The 17569-nt window shown below is 40.8% G+C and overlaps 1 protein-coding gene and 1 pseudogene across 3 annotated transcripts in view; both read left to right on the forward strand.

Moving 5' to 3' along the window:
- Positions 1 to 17569, forward strand: part of TSPAN5 (tetraspanin 5) — a 206086-nt gene that overhangs the window by 115385 nt on the left and 73132 nt on the right. The window lies entirely within an intron of this gene.
- LOC126025495 (transmembrane 9 superfamily member 3-like) lies at positions 9907 to 11778 on the forward strand (annotated as a pseudogene).

Here is a 17569-nt window from a genome sequence, read left to right on the forward strand (position 1 = left end):
CTGGCTAAGTGCTCAGAAATTGCCCCTGTCTGGGGGGGAACCATATGGGAAACCGGGGGATAGAACCGCGGTCCTTCCTTGGCTAGCGCTCGCAAGGCAGACACCTTACCTCTAGCGCCACCTCGCCGGCCCCTCGCCATAGTTTTATTTATTTATTTATTTATTTATTTTGGTTTTTGGGCCACACCCGGCGGTGCTCAGGGGTTACTCCTGGCTGTCTGCTCAGAAATAGCTCCTGGCAGGCATGGGGGACCATATGGGACACCGGGGTTTGAACCAGCCACCTTAGGTCCTGGATCAGCTGCTTGCAAGGCAAACGCCGCTGTGCTATCTCTCCGGGCCCTAGCCATAGTTTTTTAATTGAAAACAAATTCTGTCATTTTGATAAACAAGTATGTATGTACCTGAGACATAGCTCAAAAGTTACCCTAAATCCACCATGTGTGTTGTAGAATTACATGCTTTTTGTGTATTAATCCACTATAAGGCATATGTTCAAAACAATCCTCAATTGCTACACTGCCACTTGTTTTTCTGATAATTTCTTTTGCTATATAGATCTACCATACTGTTGGGAAAGCCTTGGAGGGTAGAGAGAAATACTTTAACTCTTTAACTTCCTATCCTTCCAAGTGTATTCTTGCTTTTGAATTGCCTTGAAACAAACTCTGATATTGAATTCCATAGCTGTAACAACTGGTTACAGGTCATTTTTTGCTATATATTTATATGTGTGTGTGATATCTGTGCCTTTAATGCAACTTGAATGAGGTTTTATGTATGTTATTAGTGATCAGGTTTTATCTTTCTTTACGTGGTTGTCCAGCTTTGCCATTACCATTCATTTAAGATGCTGAATGAAATGATAATTTTTAATTTTATTGAATCACTATGAGATACAGAGTTAAAACTTTGTTGATGGTTGAGTTTCATGCAATGTTCCAACATGCATGCCTTCACCAGTGTTCATTTTCTGCCACCAATGCCCCCGATTTTCTTACCCCACTCTCCCCTACAGCCTGCCTCTTTGGCAAACACGTTCCTTTTTTCTTTCCCCTGACTTTTGTTTTTCACTTTTAGACACTGATTATTTCCAGCTATCGTTGTCATGGTTGATGAAACGAGAATTTTTCAATAAGCTTTCTCATAAAAGCTTGCTATGTGTGTACACAAAATACAAGACACCAGATTTTGCCAAATTATAGCAGAGCACGTGTATCAGTAAGCTCATATTTCAAGATGGGTTTCCAATTTTATAAGCACAGCTAAAAAGTATGTAATAGATATTTTATATCCTTGAGAGAATTAGGACAAGATGTTTCTTTTTCATAGTGGAAGGGAAAGTTTCTCTTCGAAAGAACTATTGTAAAAAGGAATTGAAGGTCCAGTTGAGAAGAACTTGTAGCATTTAACACGTTCCCCCAAATTCCTTGACACTTTCTTGTGGAGAATTTCAGAGATGTGCTGTTAAAGTCTGAAATTTTGTTTGGTATGGTTTTGATCAAACTAAAATTGCCATTTTGACCGGATCTTGTTATCTTAAGACGTTTCTTGCAAACATTTTGAGAGCATACAAATGCTTATTTCACTATTTAAAAGTTGTTTGAGCAACAGCATATGATTATTTATTTATGAAATGAATTTGATCTTTCAACTTTGGAAGGAACATACTATTTTTGAAAAAATCTATATTATTTTATTTATTTATTTTTGCGACATGTGGTATTCCTCAAAAATTAGTGCATTGCTCTTGGTGTTGGGGAGCTAGGGACAGAATCTGGCCCTCCTGTGTGCACTAGTTATGAACTATCTTCCTTGCCTTATTTATAAAATGACTATGTCCCCTTTACCATTCCCTTTATTTACTGGGGTGTACTTGCCTAGTTGTAGTAACTCACTAGAGGCCACAAACTTCAGAGGTGATACTTGCTGGGCATCAGAAGCATTTTCATTTGTGGTGCTTTCACACCTAACTGAGCACTACAGATGGTACATTCTGTCCCAGTGTCAAGGTCAGGTTTGGTATATGTGGGCAGCATGAGGGATGGAAGTCATGGGCCTCAAGGCAGGTGCTGACAGCCACAAAGCTACTCCCTGGGACCTGGGTTCTTTTGTTTTTGTTTTTGTGTTTACAAAAGTTTGTTTTTTTCCTGTTATCAAGATGACATGATCTAGGGCAGTACAGTTTCTTTTTATTTAATGTTCAGTGATACTGCTACCTAGGGATAGCAGTTCAAAAATTTTCAGTATTTAATGCATTGTCTTTCTCCTTCAAGATGCATGTAAGCATTTTAGACTTAAGATTCTATTTTCCTCTTAGCCTATTAAGTTGATCCTAAAGTGCTCTTATTGTGTTTGCTGAATTTATCCTTAATAGTTTCAGACAACAAAACAGATAGTCTTATACTAGAGGCAGTGTAATTTGCTTACTTTTCCACTTGAAGCTATTGGGTTATGGAAAAGTTAATCTTATGAAATCTAAAATTGTTGATTGTTGTTAATCCTAACATTGTAGTGACATCAAGTGTACTGAATGAGTTGTGATTGCTGTCATTTGTTCCTGTTTTGTTGCAGTTTGGAATGTTGCAGACACTCCTTGAGGGAGGAGGTAGTTCTCTGGAGGGAAGTATGGTGCAGAGCCTGGCCTTGGAGATGTTGTACTGTATGAGTGTGTATGTGTGTGTGTGTGTGTGTAAGAGAAAGCACCCAACACTGTAACTGTACAGAGAATGGTTTTCTATAACTGTAGAACTGTACAGAATGGTTTTTGTTGTTGTTGTTGTTGTTGTTGTTTGGTTTTTGGGCCACACTTGGTGACGCACAGGGGTTACTCCTGGCTATGTGCTCAGAAATTTCTCCTGGCGTGGGAGGACCATATGGGACACCAGGGGATCCAACAGTTCCATCCTGGATCAGCCGTGTGAAAGGCAAACACCCTACCACTGCACTATCGCTTTGGCCCTGTACAGAACGCTTTTATTTCTAGTGTGTGGGAAGAATTGTTGAATACAATTATTCTTATTCTTATTATTTTGCCTAGGCACAGCAAATGTTGGGGAAATTAGAAAGGAAATACCCATAGCCTAAAAAACAGGGACTCCCTACAGGATAAATCCTGTTATAAGACCAACTACAGGCTCTGAGCATACTAATTGTTCTCATCAATCAAAGTTGTTGCAGTCGGGCTTCTGAAATTAGAGATCTTGTTTTCTGCACATAGCCTATGTTGAAGCCGGGGTGTCATGGTGCGTCTTCTGATTTCATCTGACTGTTAGGTGGCAAGGCAGGGAAACCTGCCTGAAAGCAAGTTGTTGTTGTTTCCCAGTTTTCAGTGTGTCATATGAGCCCACCCTGTAGCAGGGCAGCATTTGGACCTCCCTGTGTGGCAGTTTGATTTCTGCTAGTGTAGAAAACCATGCCGTTCCAAGGACGGGATCTAAGGTGAATACAATTATTTTAATACTGAAAGAAGTGATAGGAATCAGGGCTAAAAGTGATAGGGCTTTATTTATCACTTTGAGGGGTCAAAGTGATAGGATAGAGGGTTGGGCATTCGCCTTGTATGCAACTGACCCCAGTTTGCTCCTGATCCACATACCACATGTGGTCCCCTGAACCTGTCAGGAGTGATCCCTGAGTACAAAACTAAGAGAAAGCCTTGAGGACTGTTTGTGTGTCCCACAAACAAAATATGATACCCCCTCCCAGAATGTTAATTTACAGTTCCTAGGCTTTCTTTTGTTTGAAGGTTTGGCTCTTTGCTCAGACATCCTGACAGGGGGATGCTGTGGGATAGCAGTGTTGAACTTGGGTCAGATGCAAATAGACCAGTGCCTCACCTCCTGTGCTGTGTGGTCCAGATCCTTTCTAAGAAACCATGAAGACACTCTGTGAGCCCCTAAGAGTCTAGGAAAATTATGTACGTGGACTTGTACATCTTTATCACCTTCCTTCCTTCCTTCCTTCCTTCCTTCCTTCCTTCCTTCCTTCCTTCCTTCCTTCCTTCCTTCCTTCCTCCCTCCCTCCCTCCCTCCCTCCCTCCCTCCCTTCCTTTCTCACACCCAGCAGCGCTCAGGGGTTACTCCTGGCTCTACGCTCAGGAATTGCCCCAGCAGGCTGGGGGGACCATATGGGATGCTGGGATTCGAACCACCGTCCTTCTGCATGCAAGGCAAACGCCCTACTGCTGTTATATTTTTGGTCCCTTTATCACCATTCTTAGTAAAGCTTTTATAAGATGCTCAGAAGTAGATTCCTAAGCTGCTCAAGTAAACAGTTTTATGCTAACTAAAAATAGAGTTTTGTGAGGTTAAGCATATTCTGAGGGAAGCGGAAAGAAGAGAATCACTGAGCTGCTGTCAGCCTTAGGATTGTTTCCTTTATACTAACTAGTTTAATCTGTACAAGGTTCAAATGAAACATGTTATTGATGAGTCTATAACCAAATGGGCTTCAGCAGCTCTGTCAGCTCCAGGAAATGGAGCTGCCAGCAGGTATTGGCTCTGTGTTTTGAGCAGCAGGTCTGCGACCTGCCATTCGGAAGCAAAGGCCACATGATAGAATGTGTCGTTGTCCTCATGAGCAATTCATGACATCAGATTCATAAGTTTCTGCTTTCTTTTTCCTTGGTGAGAAGGGTGCCAGGAAGTTGTGGTGGAAACAAGTTGAACAGCAGATATTCAGTGTCTGTGTGTGCGCGTGGCGTGCACATGTAGTTTGCTGTTATTACTCTTCTCCAGAGCTCTGGTATTATTTTAGGTCTGATATTACTTTTCCTCCCCTTGAGCTCTGGGAGGCTTGTGCACTAGCATTTCCCTCTAGTGAGTTTTGACTTGTATGTCTGCCTGAACGTTGGGCTTTGCGCTGTGCTTCTTATTAATTATTTTAGACCCAGGGCTGATTGATTTCATCAGCCTCACTCCTCTCAGTTTTGAATTACTACATAAACATCGAATATTGAGAGTTTTGTGCATGGACATTTGCTCTCTAATCTCTAATTCCAGACAATAAAGTACTAGAGGTCAAATGGATTAGTTTACAAGATTTTCTCATGAAAGTGCATTGCAGTTTTAATTCCTCTCAACTCTATTGAACGTCTGTTTTTTTCTTTGTTTTTTTTTTTGTTTTTTTTTTTTGTGGTTTTTGGGTCACACCCGGCAGTGCTCAGGGGTTTTTCCTGGCTCTGTGCTCAGAAACTGCTCCTGGCAGGCACGGGAGACCATATGGTATGCTGGAATTCGAACCGATGACCTTCTGCATGAAAGGTAACCGCCTTACCTCCATGCCATCTCTCCGGCCCCGAACGTCTGTTTTAATGTCTACTGTTCTCTCCTGGCTCCGTTGTGCTGTCAGCCCTTTGATAGATATGCACAAAGCTGTTTGCTTTGATGACTGGAAAACAAAATATTTTCAGCCAATTATCTACAGTAAGGTTTGACACTATGACTTAATATGTACACAGATTGATGTGTCTCTAGATGCCAAAGCAGGAAGCATTTACTTGTATAGCATGCTTCACATTCTGGCGCTTTATCTTCTACATGTGGAAAAAATTTTTTTTTGGTTTTTGGGCTACACCTCATGACGCTCAGGGGTTACTCCTGGCTCTGTGCTCAGAAATTGCTCCTGGCTTGGGGGACCAGATGGGATGCCGGGGGATCGAACCATGGTCCGTCCTAGGCTAGTGCGGGCAAGGCACTCGCCCCTACATGTGGAAATTTCTGCTTATTTCACTTTGTAGGTCAGTTTTGTAATGAACTCATAGCTTGCTGTAAACTGCCTCTGTCAGGATTGCTCTATTGCCATTTTCTAGTGTCAGTGTGGTGAGACGTGACTGTTTCTTTCATGTGGCTCAGCAGATTCGAAGCCTGGTTTGCTATAGTACTTGCATTGCTTGGAGGCAGTGGAGGTTATCAGTGAGGAGCCGGTCATTCCTGGTGTTGGTACTGCATTGTTTGAACTTCAGACAGCAGATGTCATCCAGCTAAGGACTTTTTCCTTTGTGCTGTGAGGGAACTTGGCTATTTGTGGATGAACTGTAGAGCCAGAGTAACAGTGGTTGTCTTGCACAAGGCAAACCTGGGTTTTATCCCAACACCCCATAGGGCCCTCTGAGCACCACCAGGAATAATTCCTGAGCCTAGAGCCAGGAGTAACCCCTGAGCATCACTGAGAATGGCCCATAAACAAATCCTAACAAAACAAGCAAGCAAGAACAACACAAGCAACCCAGCATAAACAGGTACTAACATTGTGACATTGAACAAATATTTGTTATTAATATTTTATCTCTGTATGTGCAACTTATCTCCCATTGGTTGCGTTTTGCTTCTGTCCCTGGGAATAATTTGTATTGAGCCCAATAAATTATGGAACTTATGTAAAGAAAAGCTGTATGTTCCAAAACAAAAATGGAAGCAATATTCTATAACTATGTACTTGTTTAATAAGAACTGATTTCAATTAAAAGTGACAGAAATTCCAGTTGACCAAACAGTCAGAGTGGGACATGATTGATTCACATAATGAGACTGTCTAGAGGTATTTCCATTGGCATTGGCATTATTTGCTGACTCTGCTAAGCCAGAGATCGCTTTTCATGCTTTACTCTGTTTCTTACTGTTGGCTGTACTTCCAGGCAAGCTTTTCCTATTTAGTAGCAGAAACAGCCCCCAGCTGCTCTAATTTCATAACCCACTACAAGGGGGGAGAGTGGTCTCTTTCCTGTTATTTTCTACTTACCTGCTTCTGATGGGTGTTTGCTTTTGATGGACTCATGTCCCCCACCGACCCTGTGCCACCTCAGTCACTAAACCAGCAAAGGTTATGCTCACTGCATTGACCCTGGTCAGGTGTCTTAGGTCTGGAAGCAGCCACATACACAGAGAGATGGGGGCTCACAGAGAAATTACAACTATTGTTTGGATACCACCTCATAGGGGCTCTCTGCATGGGTGTTTGCTTAAAAAAATCCAGCTGAGATCAATGGTATCATTTAGGTACTTCCAAATTACATCTCACTTCTTTTTTTTTTTTTTTTTGGTTTTTGGGTCTCACCCGGCAGTTGCTCAGGAGTTACTCCTGGCTCCATGCTCAGAAGTTGCTCTTAGCAAGCACGGGGGACCATATGGGACGCCGGGATTCAAACCGATGACCTTCTGCATGAGAGGCAAATGCCTTACCTCCATGCTATCTCTCCGGCCCCTACATCTCACTTCTGTCTTCACTTGTAAGTGTAGTTGTGTTGAAAGATGTATCATTTCTTTTTTGTTTATGACTGATGACAAAGATTTTTTTCAGCCAGCTGATCTTCTGCCTTTTAAGAGTAATCACTGTGTTTTTTCTTTATTTGATATCTCCTTCTCTCATCTCTTTTCTCAAGTTCAATACTTATTAGCCTCACTTATACAGCAAAATGCCTTTACAAGAGGCAGTGTGTTTCATTTAGTGGTATTGCCATTTAAAAGTCAAAGTGTTAGGCAGCATCCTTTTCACTAGCTGCTGTCTACATGTGTTTCTAAGCAGTTTAGACAGGTACTGTCTGCCTGTATGCACTCACTTGTGCACGTGTGTATATAGTGTCATGTGTCTGTGCATGTACTCAGACACAAATGGAGTAATAGACAGTGGCACTTGGGTTCCAGTGGGGATTGCAGATGGTGATGTGTGCCTGAAAAGTTGTCTAAGAAATTATGGATCTGGGTGGGATCAGTAGTATAGTATGTCGGGTGCTTTCCTTGTGTAGAGCCAACCTGGGTTCAATCATTGTTGCCACATAGGGCCCCCTAAGCCTTGATATCTGAGTACTGAGTACAGATCTAGGAATAAGCCCTGGCATAGCCAGCTTTTGTCTCCCTTCGAAAAAATGTGTTTCTGAAACTAGAAAAGTTGAGGACACATTCCAAACATAGTCTTTGTCTGCCATATCAAGGTCATATTTAGCCACTAATTAGATAAGGTAAACATTATTTTAATTCTCTATTATGGTGAAATATGCAATACATAAAATTTACTAAGTAACCATTTTTAAGTACACAATACATTATAATTGAATATTTTGAATGTATTTAATACATTAAATATGCATATAATGCTAGAGTCTAGACTTGATGGACAAAATCACTCAACTGGAATAAAGTTTAATACTAATCCATCTGCCAAAAAGGCCCCTACATTGGCCAGACAGCCGGGCCCTAAGTCATGAGGAAGATTTTATAGACAAAGTATATAGAGAGGTTCCAACTTTCTTCCTTTTCTCTTTTATTTTTTGTTTTGTTTTTGTTTTGGGGCCACATCTGATGATGCTCAGGGGTTACTCCTGGCTATGTGCTCAGAAATCAATCCTGGCTCAGGGGACCACATGGGATGCCAGGGATTGAACCCAGGTCCTTCCTGGGTCAGCTGTGTGCAAGGCAAATGCCCTACCACTGTGCTATTGCTCTGGCTCCGATTCCAAGTTTCTGATGATCTTTAGAATTGGCTATTGTCTAGGGATACCTTCCTACTGCTCCCTGTCCCTGATAGGCTGCCTACCTGGTATGGCCAGGTAGCTTGGGGCATTCTCTATGGAAATAAGCTTGTGGAGACCTACACCATGTGGTTCTTACAAAATGGCATCTTTTCCTGCGCAGAACCTGAGAAGCCTGGTATGTGGTCTTTACAAAATGGCGCCCTTCCTTGTTCAGAACCCGGTCCCAACAACATGTGTTGCTGTGTAACTTTAACTATTTCTAATCCTTCTATGTATTCAGGCTGAAACTGTCTGTCCATTAAGTGATATCCCTGCCCTCTGACACCCATGGTTCTACTTCTTTTCTTTGTAGATTTGACTGCTCTGTGTACCTCATACAAATGGAATCACAGAGAATTTGTCCTTGATGTTTGGCTTACTTTACTCATTATAATATACTCAATATTCATCCAGATGTTTTAAAATTTCTTCCTTTTATTTTTTTGTCTTGTTTCTTTTCAAATAAACAAAATAACCAGGCTTACCCCTGGCTCTGCATTTAGGAATGTGCAAACCCCTTCCCCCCAGAAAAAAGAAAGAGAAGGAATATCAGGCAAAGGACTAGAGAGATGGAGTAAAGTGTTGGAGCAGCATAAAGACATAAAGACACGCAGGTTCAGTTTCTGGCAGTAGATAGTTTTTGGAACCATGTTTGGCTTAATAAAAATCAAAAGAAGAGGGCCCGGAGAGATAGCATAGCGGCGTTTGCCTTGCAAGCAGCCGATCCAGGACCAAAGGTGGTTGGTTCGAATTCCGGTGTCCCATATGGTCCCCCGTGCCTGCCAGGAGCTATTTCTGAGCAGACAGCCAGGAGTAACCCCTGAGCATTGCTGAGTGTGGCCCCCCCAAAAAAAAATAAAAAATAAAAAAATAAAAAGAAGAAAAGAGCAAGAAATACAAAGTAAAGATGTGACTTAGAAGTATTACCTAAATGGGAATGTTGTAACTCCATCAAGCACATTCACTTGCTTGAAAACATGTGTAATACATAAAGTCCTCTTATTAGAATAAATTAGTATGGAGAGACACTTAAAAAGCTAGAGTAAAAGGGTGTGCTATGACAGAGCACATATTTGCCTTAGGTGAGGCTCTGGTGTCCGTCACTGGTACTACAAAAATAGTTGATAATAGTCATAAGAAAGATACATAAAAAATGAAAAGTGATGTGTTGCCACCACAGTGTAAAGGAAGCTTATCAGCCGGGGGCGGGGGAGGCTCAGGAGCAGGTGGTGTCAGCAACTGCATGAATTGGTGGCTGCTGTGGAGAAGTCGGTGGGCCACCCAGTGGAGCGCAGAGGATGAGGCCGTGGCTGGGGTTCCAGCGTGGCTGCGGCTGCCGTGTTGTTGTTGCTGTCTCTGTCCAGGCATGGGCGGATGAGCAACGACCACACTATCAAGAATAAAAAGAAGTTGTCTTATGGATGAATACTGTTGGGCCTTACTATAATAGCCAAGGGACGTACAAATACTTTCCACTTCCATTCTGTGTGGGGATCAAAGAAAAGTATCAGTTACCATGAAACTTTCGGTGAGCACTTCAGGGAGTGGAATTGGAATTTAGTGGTCTGAATATTAAATTCAAAAACAATGGGATGCCAGCTGCCTACTGTGAAATGAACTTAGTTGAAGAAAAGAGAGAAGCATTTGTGTATGCTATCAAAAATGACTACTGGTACCAGATGTACATAGAAATATGGGGTATTGTTAGTGAAGCAGATGAAAATGGAGATTACTATCTTTGGACTTACAAAAAACTTGAAATAGGTTTTTAATGCAAATCGAATTGTTGATGTGAACCTAACTATTGAAGGAAAGTTAAACTAGTTCCCAATACAAAAATTTAGATGTCATTCAGTAAAATGGAAAAAGTCAGATGTAAAATTTGAAGATTGATTTGACAAATATCTCAATCCTTCCCCATTTTTTTTGGTTTTTGGTTTTTGGGCCACACCCGGTGACACTAAGGGGTTACTCCTGGCTATGTGCTCAGAAATTACTCCTGGCTTGGGGGACTATATGGGATGCCAGGGGATCCAAAAGTGGTTTGTCCTAGGCTAGTGTGTGCAAGGCAGACTCCTTATGGCTTGCACCATCTCTCCAGCCCCATACTTAGTTACTGTGCTGGCCGGAATCGAACCCGGGTCAACTGCTTGGAAGGCAGCTATGCTCACCACTAATGCTGCTCCTTCCTTTTTTCAACACAGGATTCACTGGTTTTCAACTTTCAACTCCTTATGATGGTGATTTTCTTGGTGGGCTTAGTTTCAATGATATTAATGAGAACTTTAAGAAAAGATTATGCCTGACATAGTAAAGAAGAGGAAATGGATGACATGGATAGAGAATTAGGAGATGAGTATGGATAGGAGCAAGTGCATGGGGATATATTTAGATCATCAAGCCACCCACAGATATTTTCTCCTTTGATTGGTTCTGGTTGTCAAATTTTTGCTGTGTCTCTTATTGTCGTTATTGTTGCTTAGTACAGCCATATTTGTCTAGCTGCTACATCTCCAGTGAATGACTATTTTGGAGGAAGTCTATATGCCAGACAAGGAGGAAGGAGATGGACAAAACAGATGTTTATGGGGCATTCCTTATCCCAGTGTGTGGTACTGTTTTCTTCATCGATTTTATAGCCATTTATTACTATGCTTCTAGAGCCATTCCTTTTGGTCCAATGGTGGCTGTTTGTTGCATCTGTTTTTTTGTTATTCTTCCTCTAAATCTTATTGGTACAATACTTGGCTGAAATCTGTCAGGTCAGCCCAACTTTCCTTGTCGTGTCAATGCGGTGCCTTGTCCCATGCTGGAGAAAAATGGTTTATGGAGCCTGCTGTCATTGTTTGCCTGGAAGGAATTTTACCATTTGGCTCAATCTTTCTTGAAATGTGTTTTATCTTCACATCTTTTGGGGCATATAAAACCTATCATGTCTATGGTTTCATGATGCTGGTGCTGGGCATCCTGTGATTTGTGATTGTCTGTGTGACCATCATTTATGTACATACTTTCTACTAAATGCAGAGAATTATAGGTGGCAACGGACAAGTTTTCTCTCTGCTGCATCAACTGCAATCTATGTTTACATGTATTCCTTTTACTACTATTTTTTTTAAACAAAGATGTATGGCTTATTTCAAACTTCATTTTACTTTGTATATATGGAGGCATTTAGCACAGCCTTGAGGATAATGTGTGAAGCAATTGGTTACATACGAACAAGGACCTTTGCCTGAAAAATCTATACTAATGTGAAAATTGACTAGAGATCCAAGAAAACCTGGAACAATTTCTCTTACATAGGGGAGGAACTTGCACAGCATAAAAAGTGCAAGGAGAGATCTTGGCTTTAACACTGGGTACTTTGTGGGTCTCTTTCATGGATGACTTAAAGTAACATCTATTTCTATTGATTTTCTAGATTCTTACTGACTGCTTTCACCAACTGTTCACAGCAAATGCTTGGATTTTATGCAGTAGGCATTACTACAATACATGCCTAATGTTCCCCAAAACTAGCTCATTAAAGATGAAATAGACCAGCTCTCTTCAGTGAAGAGGACATAAATAGTTTATTTAAATAGTTTATTTAAAGCATTTGTTCCAATAAACTAAGGGAAACTTGGATGCTAAATTACACAAATGGCAATCTTCCTGGCACATAGTGTTTCTATGTTAATGAAAAATGATGTTCCAGAAAGATTACTTTTTTCTCTTATTTTTACTGCCATCATCCACCTATTATGGAACATTTTTATATAATTGAATATGGGTTCTCTTTTGACCTGCTTTATCCCTACCCAACCCATTCAACTTCATCCTTTTATTTTTTTTAAAAAGCCAACAAAAAATTAATAAATCCTGCATGTAATATCTGCTGTCATCTTGGTTGGACCAACATCCCTTTTATTTATCATAAGCCTATTCAGTTAGATCTTAATTCCATCCAAAGAAGATACAATCTAAAGATAGAAACGTGCTCTCTCTCTATGGCACAGTGTACTGCACAGTTAGAAAGCAAAATGTTGAATGAGAAGTTATTTGTTTCTACTAAACATATTGAGATTTAGATAAACTACATTTTAAGTAAATGTCTAAAGTGATTATTATTGTTTCCTCCCCTCAGGTTAATCTTACATCTTTTTTGGGTTTTGAATGAAGGTTTTACACAAGAAAATTTAAAAATAAAATAGGTGGGTGGTGGGTAATAAATGATATACATTAAATAATGTAATGTAGGTAGATTCCCAATTGCATTTGGATGTACAGATTGACTACAAAGTACTTTTTTTCTGATGATGGTATAGAAATGTGTAAATTCAGATGGTTTTTATATCTTGCCTACCACTGCATGAAACATTAGGGTTTCTTCAAAATGTGTGTGTCTTACTTTTGGGAGGGGGGATTGTTTTCTGGGACTTCTACAGGAACAAGATTTGTATTTAAGGAACATTTAATTTTTTCTTTTTTTTTTGGTTTATTTGTGCCACACCCGGCGGTGCTCAGGGGTCACTCCTGGCTGTCTGCTCAGAAATAGCTCCTGGCAGGCACGGGGGACCATATGGGACACCGGGATTTGAACCAACCACCTTAGGTCCTGGATCGGCTGTTTGCAAGGCAAACACCGCTGGGCTATCTCTCCAGGCCCAGAAACATTTAATTTTGTTAATCCTGTCTGAGGCATTATTGCTTTAGAATGTTGCTAACTAAAAAAAAAAATAAAGGAAGCTTATCAGCAGGCCTGCTGAGAGACCCCCCTCCCAGCACAGATGGCTGATCAGACTTCCCTGATAGTGAGGGTGATATTTCTCAAGCATAGTTACAAATATTTATTTGGCCTAAATATGAATCTCCCTTCTCCTGTACTAAGTATATATATATATATTTGAGTATTTATTTCCAAGTATAAGAATTAATACAGGCAAATATGGCCTTGATTGAATTTCCTTTACCTAGGAAACAGCATCAAGAGATACATAAAAACAACTTTCTCATAGTCCTTTTTAAAAAGCACTGTAGCTTTAATCAGGCTGCTCTGTCAGATAAGAGGAATGTTTGTTTTGAGACATCTCTAAGAACACTGACTGACCTGCTAACTAATTTTTTACCTTAGATATAACATCCAAATTGTGGCCTGGAAGTAGCAATGGGTAGTTAAGAAAGTTGTTACCAGGTAAAGATTTGTATCTTAAATCTTTGATCCCTGGGGACTGTCAGGCCCTGTCTGGGTGAGAGCAGGGAGGCTCCCGTCCTAGTCCCCTCCACCAAGTTCTAATAGGGCCTCCTTCCCAACCTTCTGGGTTCCAGTGCCATCACTGTTCATCTGCCCTTTGGGGCCAGCGAGGTTGGTGCTGGGGAGGGAATAGGGAACCTCACATCTTAATCCCTTCCACCAAAGGCAGGCAAGGCTGTCTTTTTGGATATTTCACAGCATCCTTTCTTCCTTTCTCCCTCCTTGCCTCCCTCCCTCCCTTCCTTCCATTCTTCCTTCCTCCCTTCCTCTCTCTCTCCATCTCTCCCTCCCTATTTTCTCGAACCATGCAACCACCTTTGCACAAAGTCTTTCCAGTTTATATCATAGACTTCCTGGCAGATTGAATTAGCATTTCTTTCAACACCCTGAGAATTCAGCAGTCCAAACCACTAAATGCAAAGATCAATGGGGAAGCGAACGACATCTACTGTGTGGGATACGGAGAGAAATCCTGGAAAATTTCCAAATCTGCCCTGAATACTTGACCCTTATAGGATGAATACCTAAAATCAATACTTAATGGTTTAGCAATGGAAATCAAGGAGTCACTAGCCTGTGAAATTAAGCTACCTATAGATGAACAATTCAACCAGTTCAAAGAAGAACTCTTTCAGAAGATGAGAGAATCCATACAAATGGAACCGAGGGAACCAAAAAGCATGTTAGCAAGCCATAATAGTACTCATGTGTAAAATCGCATAGAAGAACTTGAAGACAAATTACAAGTCAGCTGGGTTAAAGAAGTCAAAAAGGAAAGGAAAAACCAAAAAAAAAAAAAAACCTGGAAGAAAATGTAAGGTACTTAATGAACAAAGACAGGAGAAATAATCTCCAAATTACAGAATTCCAGAAGGGGAAGAAAATGGGAAAGGGGAAGCACAAGTAGCGAGGGAGATAATAGCAGAGAACTTCCCCACCATTGTGAAAGAGGTTTCTCTACAAATCCAAGAGGCAAAAAGGGTGCCAAACAGATTAGACCATACAGAGCAACACCAAGACATTCCTTTTTTTTTTTTTTAATTTTTATTTTGATCATATTGGCTTACATATCTTTCACAGTAGTATTTTAGGTACATATTGACATTGAATCAGGGGAATACCCATCACCAAATTTGTCCTCCCCCATTCCCGTTCCCTTCCTGCAACCCATATCCACCACCATCACCCCCCAGGCTGCTAGAGTAGGTGGTCCCCTCTTTGTCTATTTGGTCCTGGTACCCTCCCTTGTTTCCCCCTCTATTTGAGAGGTGGAGCTAGATAATTCGAGTTTTGTGGTTTTGTTTGAAGGAAAGAAAAACAATAGAATGGGGTAAAAAAGATAAAAGAAAAAGAAAAATCAAATAAGCTGAAAATGGGCAGAGTCCTTCTAGAGGCTTTCAACCTCAGTTTGAGAGAGGACATGAAAAAGGTAATTGAAACACCACAACAGTACAGAAAGAAATATCAAATTAAATATCCAGTGAGCACTACAGCAATAAAGACAAGCACCACACAGTAGTCTCGGTCCTGAAACCAAAACATACCGGAGTGCAAAAAGAAAGAGAAAGAAAAAATAAAATAAAATAAAATAAAATTGGAGACATCAACTTCAGTATCTACACCAAAATAAAGAAGTCAAAAAATAATAAATAGGGCCCGGAGAGATAGCACAGCGGCGTTTGCCTTGCAAGCAGCCGATCCAGGACCAAAGGTGGTTGGTTCAAATCCCGGTGTCCCATATGGTCCCCCATGCCTGCCAGGAGCTATTTCTGAGCAGACAGCCAGGAGTGACCCCTGAGCAATGCCGGGTGTGGCCCAAAAACTGAAAAAAATTTAATTAATATATAATATATAATAAATAATAATATATTATGTTATTGGGGATATTATAGAGGGAATTCCCTTGGCCTAGGAGATTCAGGGTTTCTCCACCCCTGAAGTATACTGTCATGGGATTACCTATCGACTCCTTGCATGATCATTTACTCTCCCCTCTGTGCTTTTGTGGTTTATGGAAGACTTCTACTTCGTCATGAATGGTAAAATAAGACCTCTGTGTCTAGAGATCTTAGTATCTGTACATCTCAAGGAATGGAGCTTATGATGAAGTCTTTCTTTGTGGTTCTAGCAGTTCTGCATCAGTGTCATTTTAATCCATCTTCTGTAGTTGGTGGTTTGGGTCATTATGCTGCTCCTAGGATGGAGCCTGAGTTTTTTGTTATGTTTCCGAAAGACCCATTCAGTTGCAGTTGTTTCAGTCAGACCTCTGGAATTGGAGATCTTGTTTGTTGAACAGATCATAGACCAAAAGCTAGGCTAGAGCTTTTTGTTGTTGTTGTTGTTGGTGGTGGTGGTGGTGGTGGTCCCGGGATCTGTACTGTCCAGTCCTAGTTGTAATAAACAGTCATCTGTAGATAGCGATCTTGGCTTTTGCACAGATCAAAGAGTGACATGTCTTCTGATTTTGTCTTATCGTTGGCTAGTGAGGAAGGACAACTTGCTCTTAAATCAAGTTGTTTCCATTACCTCGTTGTCATACTGGTGCATGTTGTTGTCAGAGCAGCATTATGGATGTCCTGGAGGGGATTTGGTTCCTGGAGCTGTTGTGGAGAACTCTGTCGTTTCTATGTCTGGGATCCAGGAGTCAAGGCTAGACGAAAAAGTATGAGTTCTTTTTTTTTTTTTTTTTTTTTTGGTTTGTTTTTTCGGGCCACACCCATTTGGTGCTCAGGGGTTATTCCTGGCTGAGCGCTCAGAAATTGCCCCTGGCTTGGGGGGACCATATGGGACACCGGAGGATCAAACCGTGGTCCTGATCCTTGGCTAGCGCTTGCAAGGCAGACACCTTACCTCTAGCGCCACCTCGCCGGCCCCACCAAGACATTTCTTAATCCAAGTGGCAAAAACCAGAGAGATTGAATCTTTAAAGTAGTAGGGAGAAAAAAAAATCAAGTATAAAGGAAACAACATAAGAATCAAACCAGATCTTCCATTTGAAACAATCTAGGCAAGAAAAGAGTGGAATGACATATTCAAATTACTGAATGAAACTTTCAACTTAGAGTCCTCTACCCAGCAAAACTCTCATTACATGGGAGGGAGGATTTAAAACATTCTCAAACAACAACAACAACAACAACAACAAAACCTCTCAATATTTGTGCTAACTGAACTGACCCTAAATGATCTACTCAAAGAGCAATTACACCAAACAAATCCCCAACTGTAACAACAACCACCCTACACAACTTAAGTTTCTGTTAAATCATGTGGGGTTTTCTTCTTGAATAAAAGTTCTTCCTAACCTAACCCTAAGGGCAATTATTCCTATGCTTTGTGAGGAGGGTTGTATCTTGAATGGGTAGTTTTGAAACTGCCTTGGAGTAGATAGACTTGAAGTATGTGAATCTTAGAACTCAGGGACTCTCTTTCCATGTCTATTATCTGTGTTTACATGTTTTCATATGCTGGATAACCCCTTTCTCAAGCCTGTCTGAGATGCTTTTAGGCCGGGAATTCAGAAACATCAGAGGAAGCTTGCTATCCTCAACATTATATTCCATCTTTGAGCAAGAAGTCTCACTCACATATTATCTTTTACTAGATGAAACAAAATAACAGTCCTTTAGATTTCCCTTGTTTATGAGAATAATCCATGTTTATAACAGAAATTTTGATATCTGAAGAAAGGTCAATGAAGAACATGAAAATCTTCATTATCAATGTCCAATGAAATGCAATAAATTACTTTCAAACTTGGTCACTTAAAGCAACACATTTTTGGTTTTGGGGGGGAGGGGGTTACACCCAGTAGTGCTCAGTGA

This window comes from Suncus etruscus, chromosome 13, assembly GCF_024139225.1.
Source record: "Suncus etruscus isolate mSunEtr1 chromosome 13, mSunEtr1.pri.cur, whole genome shotgun sequence".
Taxonomy (NCBI): domain Eukaryota; kingdom Metazoa; phylum Chordata; class Mammalia; order Eulipotyphla; family Soricidae; genus Suncus; species Suncus etruscus.